The sequence below is a fragment of the Microtus pennsylvanicus genome, chromosome 8 (assembly GCF_037038515.1).
Source record: "Microtus pennsylvanicus isolate mMicPen1 chromosome 8, mMicPen1.hap1, whole genome shotgun sequence".
NCBI classification, from domain to species: Eukaryota; Metazoa; Chordata; class Mammalia; order Rodentia; family Cricetidae; genus Microtus; species Microtus pennsylvanicus.
Window position 1 is genome coordinate 49,806,464 of NC_134586.1, and position 14,176 is coordinate 49,820,639.

The following is a 14,176-nucleotide window of genomic DNA, read 5'->3' on the forward strand; positions in this document are numbered from 1 at the left end:
AGCTTTGTACATTGTTCTATAGCAGTTCAATAGGGAGAAACTTGGGGAATTAACATCATGACTGTATTGTCTCTTCATTTTACTCTCCCAGACCTGGTCTCTGTTGGCTGAGCACAAATGACAGTCAGGAACCAAGGAGATCTGCTGATGTCCTACATAGGTATTAATCTTAAGCCAGAGATAAGGAGTAGATGCAAAGAGGTGCAAGTGACTTAACCATATCACTATGGTTAGAGGTGAATTTCTAGATTAAGATTTAGAAAGGGCTCCTGAGTCTGCAACTATAGTAAAATAGCAAGTGTCATACATAAAACGTGGTCACAGCAGACAGAACCCTGTGCCATCATCCCTCCTCCATCCTGCCCAGTACCAATGCAGAGACTGAGACAGCAGGCATCTCCTCTTCCAAGCTCATGGATCATCTCAAACATGGAACCACAAGTTTACCATTATTCAGGAGTTATAAAGAAAGCTAGAGTAACCCGAAAAATAGCAGCTGAAGAAAACCATGCTTGGTAAGTCATACAATCTGCTTGCCTTTAAGACAGAGTAGTCTACGTGCTGCAGACATTTAATCTCCATTTACTTGCACACTCAAGCCTAGCATCTCACAGAATTTCTGAACAGAGTTTCATTATCTACTTTAGTCTAAACCATAGTGCTGTTTTTAAATATAGAAAACATTTGTAAACAGCTTAAGAATGTGTGTGTGTGTGTGTGTGTGTGTTTGTGTGTAGTTCCTAAATATCTACTTTGTATGTATGCACACTACTTTTCTCTAGAAAGTTAAAATGTCAGTCTGAAAAAGTGATGCTATTACATAATATATATATATAATGTGGGAGTCCCTTTTGTGTGCTGTGATTACCACTAATGAATAAAGAAACTGCCTTGGCCTTCTAATAATGCAGAACTTAAGTAGGCAGAGAGGACTGGACTGAATGCTGGGAGAAAGAAAGGCAGAGTCAAGGGATGCCATGGATCCACCGCCAGAGATAGACATGCTGAAACTTTGCTGGTAGCCACAACCTCACAGTGATATGCATATTAATAGAAATGGGTTAAATTAAGATGTGAGAGTTAGCCAATAAGAAGCAAGAACTAAGACCAAGCGGTTATTTAATTAATACAGTTCCTATGTGATTATTTTGGGGGTCTGGGTGGTCAGGAAATAAACAAGTGGCCAAGTGGCCTGCTCCAACATATATACATTATTTTGCAACTGGAAACTACAGAATGTGGGTATCCTAAGAAGGTTTGTTCCTCTTATTACCTACTCTTATGGTAGAAACATACTTTCCTCAATTAATTTTTTCCTATTCTTCATATGATTCAAGGATGAATCTAGTTCTGCTGAATATGAGCATCCCTCTAGTTGCAGCAGCTAGTTTTGGGCCAGCTGACTCACCAACATAGGCTGGTCAGCATGCTCATTGGGCACATGGGCTGCAATTTTGAACAAGAAGCATGTTCAGATGTTTGGATCAGAGACTGTGAGAAGGCTTGATGTATGCATGACATTCTTAGTAACTATCTCCCAATTATACAATTATATGGCAGGAAAATGAAGACAAGAAAGATCAATACATACCAGAAGCAGAACTCAGAGACCAAAAATAAGCATTCAAAATCATTGAGGCCCTGGACCTTGCTGTGCCTAGCATCTAAATGTCTTCTATGGTCACAGAAGATAAGCAAAAAAGACCCAATGTGCAAGTGTGTGTGTGTGTGTGTGTATAAGTTCTTGTGCTTGCTGTGGGAAAATGCTCCTGTACACTGTGAAGATTTGTCACTGGTATATTAATTTAATAAAACGCTGATTGGCCAGGCAGGAAGTATAGGCAGAGTGATCAGACTAGGAGAATTTTGGGAAGAGAAAAGGCGGGGAGTCAGTTGTAAGCAAGACACAGAGGAAGCAAGATTGGAATGCCTTACTGAGAAAAGGTACCAAGCCACGTGGTTAAACATCGATAAGAATTATAGGTTAATATAAGTTGTAAGAGCTAGTTAGTAATAAGCCTGAGCAATAGGCCTAACGAGACTGAAATGCTGTAGGACTAGGTGGGGCAGAAACTTCTTTCTACAGGTACTCATGTATGTAACTACATATGGAGGAATGGAGGAGAGGGAATAACCTTGGATGTCATTCCTCCAGTGTTCTCCATCTTGCTTTTAAAACAGTTTCACTCACTGACATAAAGCTTGTCAAGTATATAGGATAGCTGTGATGGAGGAAGGTCATTGGCTAAGTAATAAAGAAACTGCTTGGCCCTGATAGGTTAGAACCTAGGTGGGTGGAGTAAACCAAACAGAATGCTGGGAGAAAGAGGAAGTGAGGTAAGATGCATCAGACAGACGCGATGCAGCCAGCCACCTGGTCAGACATGCTGAATTATTCCCAGTAAGTGCACCTCGTGGTGCTACGCAGATTATTAGAGATGGGTTAAGGCAAGATGTGAGAATTAGCCATTAAGAGGCCAGAATGAATGGGCCAAGCAGTGTTTAAGAGAATACAGTTTCTGTGTAATTATTTTGGGGCATAAGCTAGCCAGGCGGCTGGGAGACAGGTGGCAGAAACGACAGCCTGCAGCCCCTTTATTTATTAGCTGAATAGTCTTTGTTTTCAATATTGAATCCATGGGATGTGTAAGTGTGCCTGATAGTAGAATGTGCCAAAAATATCTTTAGAATGTATAGAACATATGTTTAAAATGGTTAACATGAAAGCATGGTCAATAGGTAAGATATAACTCTCTCTCTCTCTCTCTCTCTCTCTCTCTCTCTCTCTCTCTCTCTGTGTGTGTGTGTGTGTGTGTGTGTGTGTATGATTTTTTTTGAGGAGGTGTTATGCTAGATTGGGGAGGGAAAATGGCTTTACAAAGGCAATAAGCATATACAGAAAATAATTGGGAGTTAAAAAGAGAAGTTGACAGCAGGTGATATTAATGTATTTGTGCATGTGTATGCACATAACAATAATCAAGGAAAAGATTTGAGAATTTCTTTTGATTTAAGAATGGAATGACATGAGAGAGAGTAGAGAAAGGAAAGAGGAAAGTGATGTAATTATATTTTAATTAAATGTATAGAATAATAAAATAAATGTTGATATAAATGTACTAACATAGGACAATGTAAAAGATATACTACTAATGAAACAGACAAGTTATTAAAAGTAAGGTTAGCATTTTGTATATGTATTTGTACACACACACACACACACACACACACACACACCCAACACACAAACATCAAGCTCCAGCCTCTGTCCTGACTCAGGGTCCCTTAGCACTGCTGAGTCCAGTGGCCCTGCAAAGCCTGTGTGAGTGGTTGCTCATTGAGTTTTGTCATTCAGATGTCTTAATTACTTAGCTCTTTCCCCAGGAGAATATAGACAATAAATTCATAGATAAAGATGTAGAAAACATAAATAAATTGGGAAAACCAAGAGAATAATAAACATTCAAGGAATATATATATAAAATAATTGATTTTAAATAAATAAAAGGATGTGTAGCTTCATGTATTTATAGTCTTTCCCCATGTTTTTTTATGAAGGTAAATAATAATTTTGATAGCTCCTGGGCTTTTTTTTTTTTTTTGGTTTTTCGAGACAGAGTTTCGCTGTGGCTTTGGAGCCTGTCCTGGAACTAGCTCTGTAGACCAGGCTGGTCTCGAACTCACAGAGATCCGCCTGCCTCTGCCTCCCAAGTGCTGGGATTAAAGGCGTGCGCCACCACCGCCCGGCTGCTCCTGGGCTTTTAAGGATAGGCATAAGGCATATTCTGTGAGGCTTACAACCTAAGATGCAACCTCTATGTTTTTCATGATTATCCATTTTCCTAGTATTAACACTTAAAATTTCATCTAGAAATCAAACCCTTCGAATAAAAGCAATTTTTACCAAGTACACTGATCTTTTTTTTTTTTTAAAAAAAACAGATTTGGGTACAATATAAAATAGGAAAGCTTCAAGTAGAAATCAGTTATGTCCACATTTTGTTTCAAGCTTAGGTGAGCATACTGGGTAATGAATATTTATACATATTAAGCATGCTTGTCAAGGTATGAACTGCTTCATGGGCTCGGTATGTCAAGACTTTGTAGAATAAGCATTTGAAATGTTTCTTTTCTTTTTTTCTTTTGCAAAACCCATTATTTGATGGTTTCTTTACAAAGAAGCAAAACAAAGCCCACGTACATGTGCGTTTCTTTGTGTGGGAGACAAGAATTACTTCACCAAGTTTTGCAATGTTTTTTGTTCAGTAGCAGGAGAAGTTTATGGTGGCCTTCAACTTTAGTGTCTAAACTGCTAAAAAATTGTTTAAAACACCTCCCTTGCCACAGGTTAGTACTATCTCATGTGGCGTCACAAAATAGCCTATTTATTATCATCAGTGTAAGTCTCATTAAAACAACAGGCCACCATCTGCACATTCCAATTGCTGCTATTCTAAATGTTTTGGGAGAAAGGAAAGCAAATCTATGTCTGAGAAGTTCTTTAAAATCCCCTATTGAGAATTCATCTAAAGTGCAAGATTTTAGTTTTAAAAATATTGATGATTTCCCCCATGTTTACAGAAAATTTCACTCTCAGTTGCATTTTATGATTTGATTTTTTTTCAAAGTGTTAGAAGCCCACATTTCTCCATTCTGGGCTACAGCAGCCATTGTCACAAGAGAACGTGTTTGCCATGAACTGACATCAGCTTGGCATTCAACACTGTTTGGAATGCATGTGGAAATGCAGTCTTAAGTATCCATGAACAAACATCCTACTTGATATGCAAATGCCTCCGTGTTTTCTTATCATCCCAAAAGGTGTGAATTAAATTATAAAAAATGAGAAACTTGCTGTTTGAAGTCAGGCTAACTATGGTGAGTCTCCACCAGCACACGCAACCTCAGAAGTGGTGAAGCTTGTGCCTTGAAGCTTTCTTCTAACAATCCAAACCTTGTCCGTGTAAAGCAAGCATAGCCAAGCATTCCATCCTTGAAGCAGCTTATTGAATTAATAAGTCAAGACAATTAATGTGGTGCTCTGTCACTTTGGGATAAAAAAGGAAACATGACCATACAGAGCTATTTGCCATCTGAGGGTCAAGCAGAGGGGAATAAGGAACAAAATGTTCTACTTTCTCTGAGTCCTAAAAAGCTCAGTAAGGATCCTACTGCTTCATGAGTTGAACCTTACCAGTGCTTCTCAACCTTTCTGATGCTGAGACCCTTTAATACAGCTCCCCATGTTGTGGTGATGACCAACTGTACAATTATTTTTGGTTCTCTTTACAACTGCAATTCTGCTATTGTTATGAACTGTATGTCAACATTTGATATGCAGGATATCTGATATGTGACCCCAGTGAAGGGATTGTTAGATCCTCAAAGGAGTTGAGATCTATAGGTGAGAAACACTGCCTTAAGTCCTCTTGTTTACTCTTTTCCTCTTCTTCCCTCCTCCACTGCTTTCACACATCTTATATACCTCAGGAGTTGAGCAGGCTAGCAATTTTTGTTTGTGTGGTGTGGGTATATATGTGTGTATGCATATGTGGGTGTACATACCTGTGTAAATGAGGCCAAGGTTGATGTTGGATGTCTTTTCTATTGAGTTCTACTTTATTTGTTGAGACAGGGTCTCTCTCTGAACTTAAAGCCAAGCAAGACAAGCTGTGTGATCATCTGCAAGTATCCTCCTGGTTCAGCTCCTCCTTCCCAGGCTTGAGGTCACAGCTATGTGTTGCTATATTCCACTTTTTACTTTATACGGGTGCTGGGGATCTGAACTTGCATTCTTCAACTTCCATGCAACACCTCAGCAACTGAGCCAAATTCCTAGTGCCACTCCCAATGCCACATCTTACTTTGGACTGCCCACATTCCAAATGGTATAAGAATAAAATTTTATTGTTTAAGCTACCCAGGGAAAATGTCATGCCATGGCAGCTGGCTGAAGTTGCCTAATACAGGTTCCATCACTGCTTCGTTCAGAGCAATGGAAAGAGTTCTGTGGTAGACAAGGGCTGAGTATTTAATCAGGCAGTCTTTTGTCTAGACTCTCTCACCAGGCTTCCTTACAGGTAGTGGGGACAGAAGCCGAAGATCTGGTTAAAACAGCCCTTGAACAGCTAAGTCCCTTCAGGTCTCTGAACCGGTCTCTGGGATTACTTTACCTGCTTGATGCTGGGAAACAGAAGCTCAGTAGAAGAGTCCATGACCCACAAATGTGTGTGTGTGTGTATGTGTGTGTGTGTGGTCTTTATAGACTGGTGTGGATGGAATTTTTGGTATATAGATGGAGTTCTAGTATCTTCAGTTTGGTTATAAAAAGTGAGTATCTGTATTTTCAGAAAAGGTAAGCATAGGAAGTTCGTCTATCACAAAAGTGGGTAAAAAGGCCACCGTGATACTAGCACAACCTGTTATTGTGCTGTGTAGAGATATCAGCGATTTCATAAAATTGTACAGCTGTAGATGTTCCGAAAGTTTGGTGATATGCTACGCAAGCACTGTACTACTAGGCCACACTACCATCCTCTCTACATGTTTTTACACTCACAACTGCTGTAAATTGTGAGCATTATTAAAACTGCTACCGGATTTTGTTAACATTTTGATAAAGGAGCAAGTTAGCTATTACATCTCAAATTTGTTTTCGGATATTTGACTAGATATTAGTGAGTTTTAATATAATTTAAAAACCCTATGTATTCTATTTTATAAATTTTAAGACTATTATCCTGAAAGGGAGTGGCAGACTTCTGTAGACTCCCAAAGGAGTCCAAGGCAGAAAGAAGACCCCCTTGGCAATTATTCATCTCAGTTCTTGCAGTGTGAAGCAGCCATAGGTAATGTGTAAATGAATACAGTGTGCTAGAGAAGTAATACTTGTGGACATTTCAATGCAAATTCTGTAGAATTTTTAACATATTAGCAGTATTTTCATTTTTTGTTTCAACTGTTAAAAAATGTAAAAGAAATTCTTCAATCACAGGCTACACACAAGCAAGCAGAGGGTCATGGTTCTAATATAGAGGAAGAGACAGTACATAGCCCACCATGACATCTACATAATGCAACATCAATATTCTTTCAATCTTACTTGTTTTCCAGGTAAATAGAAGATACCTAAGGCGGTTCTCAATAAGCGCTCAGTGGTAGTGTGTGCTTACTTGTGTGATGTCCTGAGTTCAGTTTTGGAGTGGAGAGAGAGAGAAAGGGGCAGGAAATAATAGTCTGAAGAGGGGCACTGTGGTACAGTTGCCTACTGTCCTCAAGAGCCTTTGAACCAGAAGCCCTGACATCTCACCATAGTTTAAAAGAGAGACCATTGACCATTAACTACTTGCTAAAATTAAAATAGTTCATAAAAGAAATTTTAATTTCCAGTTGTGGACTCCTTGGTGCTTCAGGTCTCATGAAATGACCAAAGGAAAAAAAAACTTAGAGACATGTTCCTCACCCCAGCATTGGAATGATCTACATGGTATCTAGAAAGAGGATGATTGTACTAACTAGTTTTATATCAATGGCTCACAAACTAGAGTCATCTGAGAAGCAGGAGCATCAGTTGAGGAGATACCTCCTCGAGATTAGCTTGTGTGCAACTCTGTGGGGCATTTTCTTTTTTGATGATCGATGTGGGAGGACACATTTCCCTCTGGATGATGCCATCCCTGAGTTGGTAGTACCAGTTGCCATAAGAAAGCCGATTGAGCAAGTCATGGGGAGTAAGCCAGTAAGAAGCACTCCTCCATGGCCTCTGCATCAACCAGTTCCTGCCTTTAGGTCCCTGCCCTGACTTCTCTGTATGATGGACCACAAGCCATAAAATGAAATACACCTACTCTTCCCAAGCTGCTTTGGTCATGGTGTTTTATCATAGCAATATAAGCCCTAAGATAATGACATTCTTAAATAAATCATGTTCCTTTTGAACACTTTAAATAAAACCTTTCTCTCTTTGAGACAACGATCATTGCTTTAACTCCATCCTCCTTGTGAAAATGACCATAGGAGCTTTAGAAGGCAGTCATCTGGTCCTGTCAACAGTGGCCAGTCCTGGGATGTTTCTTTGTGAATGACTGGGTAACACTTCCCATCTCTTTTAGTTTACTCTAGGGGTATTTTTTTTCCAAAAGGAAAATTAATGCAAATGAAGTGTTTGGAGGGTGTTAGTCTCTCTAAACAAGAGGAAAAAGAGGCAAACTTGGTGTGGTCGGTCTTGATTCAGGAAGCACTGACTGGAGTTCAGCCCTGAGCACTGAGCAGAGTCAATAAAGCCAAAGAAGGAAGTGCCTTTTGGTTCCCAGAAGACCTCAGCTTTTCAGGCAGACAGGAAGACAGGTAGGCAGGCAGGCAGACAGACAGACAGAAAGACTCTGAGCACAGCCTCTCACTTCCAATCCGAAGCCCCCTTTTACCTTGAGGGCCTCTTAACTGCTGTTATAATAAAAAACAAAACAAAACAAAAACCCCCAGAGAAACAGGAAAACCTTCAGTCCCAGCAACAACCCATTTTTATATAACACAAAAACTTTAAAAGTTTTATGTTTTGTGGAGACGGAAAGAGATGGTTCAGATGTTAAGAGCACTGACTGCTCTCCCGGAGGTCCTGAGTTCAATTCCCAGCAACCACATGATGGCTCTCAACCATCTGTAATGAGATCTGGTGCCCTCTTCTGCCTGCAGCATACATGCAGACAGAACACTGTAAATATAACTAATAAATAAATATTACACACACACACGTATATATATATATATATACCAAAATTTTATGTTTTATATGTCTTTTCATGGTAGTATTGGCTTGGAAGTGAGAGGCTTCACTTCCTTCTTTGAGATATGGATACAACCATGAGAGCAGCTGAGAACTCAAAGTGCTGCATGTTCCAGGCATAGATACCCAGGAGCAAACCCTAGAACACTGCCAGTGCCTTCCTGGACTCTTGAAGAACAGTACATTCTGCTATCTTCCATGAGATGGACGGGTAAGGAAGTACAGACAAGACCAAAGTGCAGCGTGGGAAAAGCTTGTGAAAAGGTCTCGGCACTTGGACTGCTGCTCAGTTTGGAAACTCTGGGAGTTGCTGCATGCTGCAAAGTATTGTTTAGATTCTGTCTTCTGATAATAGGGGGGCAGTTCTTTACACAGTGATGCCTGACCTTGAGGCCACTTGGAAATCAGGATAGGGATCTGTGGGTTGTCACAATGGTTGTGGGGTAGTATTATTAAAAGAAGAGGATGCTGCACGGCCTGAAATAGATGACCAATTCTGTACAATATAGAATTAATTGCTGTCTTAATGAATTTTTAGTGTTCCACTGAACATGTAGGAAAAATCCTATTGTAATAACTGGAGCCTGAAAAGCAAGCTCAGTTTGCAAATAATGCTGAAAAGAATCACAATGAAATCAGTACAGTTCAAATTGCACCCTTAAACTTCACTGCTGACCGGAAGAGGAGAAGGCCTCTTCTCCAGTTTCTGGGCCATTTCCTCCTACAGGACCGATCTTCAGAAAATGACCACTAAGTTGAAACATTGATGGCGTCTCAAAGATCTAAGAAGAAGTTTATTTAAAAAGATAATTCTCTTTCTAACTGTCATAGAAATTATTTCACCCCTTGAAATGTATGCAACGTGATGGGTTTCAAGTGTCCAGTGACTGACTGTGCCACCTCCACCCTGCCGAGTTCCAAACATTTTATCTCTTAGCACAGCCAATTCAGCCATTCCCTCATCTGCATCTCTCCAGCCCCTTGGAATCAATCTTTCTGTCTTCGGAGAGTTGCTTAATCTGGACATTTCCCACAACAGAGATGAAACAGTATGTGATCATTTGTGTCTGCTTTCTTTCATTTAGATGAATGTTTTCATAGTTTATCTATATTGTAGCATGTATCAGTTCTTCTTTCCTTTTAATGGTTGAACGATACTCCATTTTACGGACATAGCACATTTTTCTTTATCCACTTATTAATCAATAGATGTTTGTGCTGATGTGATTTAGGTGTGGACTTACTCAGGAGTGAGCGAAGCTACCATGTACATGTGGGAAAGACTATACTTTAAAACTTTGACTAATAATTATTCACCATTTGAAAAAATTACATTATTAAGAGCAACAGGGGTTGTGGACTTGAATCATGAATGTTTCAACTTTTTTGCAGTTGAATGTGTAAATGCTGAGTGGTTTGTTTTATATATAAATACCTAAACTTACCAACTCATTTTCCCTTCGTCTGTACTTTAAAACACAAAATACAATATATTTGTATAAATTTTACTTTTCTTAAAACTAAACACGATTTATTGAAGTCTGTACAATCATCTGTTTCACCATGTTGTCTTCCTTTACCTGTTAGAGATAAATTAGACATTTTCAAAAGTACTTTTCCATGCTTAATTGCTGCTAGGGAATAATTGAGCAGTATATTTTTTTCTGTTTTGTATATGTAGGGAAGTCCTACTAGCCATGAATTTAATTATACAGAAGATAATGTCAAAAAGTAATTATCATCAAAAGGGGGCTTGGCTCATCTAGGGTCGATAATCACTGTATTAGGGAATGAGCAGTCAACTTTCTTGTGGGCTCACATTCCATCGCTGTTGCTTGTGCACACATAGGTGCGTTCATGTTCTTGGGTCCTTGGGGAAGTGAGCTGCATTTCCTGTAGAACCAGGTGAGTGTGGCACAATGACAAGATCCTTAATAATGACATTGTATTGTGTGTGCTTGTTCCTGATGAATGTGTTTCCCAAGAAAAGAAAAACATTGGGACAAAGAAGTAATTGGTGGCTGCCTTTTTCTACTACTAAACTTGCAATTAGTATGCTAAGACTACCAGGTGAGGTAGAATTTGGAGGTTTTCGCTTAGATGAGTTTCACTCAGTGTCCCGCAATTCATTTTTGTTACTGCATTTTGTGGGAGTGATAAAAGTTCAGCCCTGCATGGCCTGGAACTCACTATTTGACTCAGGCTGGTTGAACTTGCAGCCATCTTTTTGTCTCAGCATCCCGAGTGTTGGAATTACAGACCTTCATCACCACACTATGCTGGCACTGCTTTTGAAAATCTGATGTAGACTTGATGTTGTCTGTAATCTGGCGAAGGGTCATTTTATAGGTTATAAGTATCTCTGGCTAAAATATTCACTGGCTGGCTTGTTTTGGTACTTTTGAAAGAACTTATGTCTTTAATCATATTGTAATTTGGGCCAATTTGTCTTCTGTCAATTTGTGTTTGGTCTATTTCCTGCTATCAAATGTTTGTTTCTTCATCTGTAGCTGATGAAACGCCTGTGTCTTTTTGTTCTTCTCTATATAAAGAGATGCGAATGTATTGAATTCCTGCAGGGCATCACCATTAGCAGCCCACTGCTCTCTCTAATGGACTAACCAGAGGTGAAGAGGGCTTCCATCAGGCATGGTCTCCTCACTTTGAAGAAACAGATGCCCCTGATCCTGGAGAAAGAAACTGTTATTGTTGGCAAGTAGAACTTTTAGGGCAGTCAAGAGGTATTTGCATATCTGAACCAATCCACCCAGCTTTCTGCCGTCTGAGTTCTTCTTCAGTTTCTTGAGTTATAAAAATCTGATAATAGTGAGTGGGTCTAATTTTCTTGCTATTCCCTCAGCAACGAAGCCATCTCAGAGAAGGACATGGTCTGAGAAGGACGAGACTACTTAGTCACAAGTCCTGACCCAGCCCCGCTAACAGTTCTTCTGAGTGAAGTTTCAATACCAGGCATGACAAGATGCTCATGACCACTGAAAGAAGCCTGCCAGTACTTTGTTGTTACTGTGAATGAAGCATGTTTGACTGAAAATTTACATGTACTTTTCAGAACTGAATATACTTCCTTTTTTAAATTACAGAATTTTAAATACTTGCATGTGGCTCTCATTCCTAAGCCACTTATCCACTTTCTGAGAATCTAAACACATGCCCTTCGACTGTACACACTTGTCACAACCAATTTGGAGCATCTGTCTATTTGCTTGAGTCCCTTTAACCATGGAAGGTGGGCAATGGCTGCCTACACCGTCAATCATACGCAAAGGCAGTCTTCATATAGAATCCAGCCTCTCCTATGTGCCTGATGATAAACACTGTGCAGAATGAAAACTCTTCTCTAGGATACTGTTGTCCATGAATTAGAAACATTAGAATATGGCTGCAGCCACGGCTGTGAGCCCACATATTTGTTTGTCTCTATCATTCAGCTCTCTCCACTTAAACCAGTTGTCTAAAATCTTTCCTTACGCTGGATCGTGCAGTAAGTGTTCCAGGCTCTCAGAGCCGTCACAACTGTTCAGTCGCTGTTGTAATACAAAAGCTGATTTGTTAACAACAGACTATGTCAGAATAAAACTTTATTTTTTTAAAAAAGATCTAGAGTAAGAGCCATGCAGAATTTTGAAATCCTGGATCTAGGGTTATGTCTCGTTAAGTCTAGAATTGGGTTCTCCATTTTCTTTTCATACTTTAGACTAGTTTCAAACAAGACCAGTGAAAATAGTATCAGATGTGATTTTCTTTTAATGGAACGAAATTATAGATTGCTATCTCCCTAATTACTCACAATCCACTCTAGACTTTTGCCCTGGGTTGATTTCCGAGTCTCTGTATTTTAGGTTTTAGGACCTATGTCTTTTGACAACAATAGCTCTATTAATTAATTTTAATTTTTGGCACCTCTCCCAGCAAGCTCAGAATTTTCCATACACTGGTGTGAAAATATTTGGGTAAATTCTTTTCTTTGGCATAAAGAATAAAGAGTATAATTCCCCCCCCCACAAGCAGTTATGCACAGGATACTCTCTCTCCCTGGCTGTGGAAGCGGGCTACATGTACCACGCCTCAACTCCACATTTCCAGCTTGGGTTCAGCTCTGGTGGAAATCTTTGCACACAGATAAGAACAGAGTACGCCTGACCCCTTCCCTCAGCTCCGTACCCGGGTGGGGTGGTTGAGTAACAGAGGAGGACTGTTTCCAGTCTTACAACTCTCCTTCCCTATCCTGGGTGTATTTCCTTCTTTCCAATATTCCTTCCAGGTGTTTTTGCCTGAAGATAATTTTTATTGACACAAAAGACAGGAAGAGTAGTCACTTGAGAGAAACCTAAGTTCTCTGTTGCCCACACAAGACCAGATTCTGGCAGATGTTTGCCCTTTCTTTGTTTTTCTTGTTTTGAGCTGAGATACAGAAAGCTTTTGGGGGTTTGCTCTTTGTATTTCTGAAAAGAATGCCACTGGGAGAAAGGAACCTCCTGACTGGATTCTTAGAGGTACTGTCTGTCACTCACACAGTCTTTCTTGATGACTCGAGGAAGAGTTTGTCCACGTCTTTAAAAATTCTAAACCGGCACTTAAGCTAACTTGCCGTAATCCCATTGTTAACCCTGGCTGTTGCTGCCTAGGACACCAATCTGTGAACCAATCCCAGGGTTTTAGGTGACTCTGAGGTCAGGACCCAAATGAACTTACACAGATGCCATGTTTACTTTTTATTTTTCCCAAGGGAGGGTCTTGATATTTTCCCAGGCTGAAACTGAACTCAGGTCCTAATGCATGTAAAACAAAAAGTTTACAGCCAGAGTGTTCACTACAGTCCCACTTAAACTTCTTTGTTACCTACACGGCCTTAGCAATTGATTGTGGTGACTGAGACCAGAATCAAAGGTATCATCTCCTCCTCAAAAGGAGCAGTGATATTCGTTGCTCTGGCCTCAGCTTCGGATGAGGTGAATCTTCCCTGTACATAACTGAACACTGGTTACCTCTGTTCCATTTGTGTGCTCTTCAATCTCATCTCCATTTGGCTTTCTTAAAACAATTTTTGGGGCTCTTCATACGAATATCTTGATGCAAAGATTTTGGGGTAACGAGTTTGAATGATAAACTTGAGATGTTGGTAAGCGAACAAAGAAATAGGTCAAGAATCAAAGGCAAACGAGTTAAGCTTGTTATGAGCAGACTAAGGGTCTGGTCACCTGTGATCTTGGGATTCAGGATGGATGGATAGACCTCTGTTGCTCAATGCGGTAGCAGCTGGTCAGGTCAACATGACACTCGATTTTAAGTCAATGACTATTCTAAGCAGAAGTATGTTACACTGTGGTTACCTCATTCAACAACTCGAGAGCCACACGTGCCAACAATTTCCCA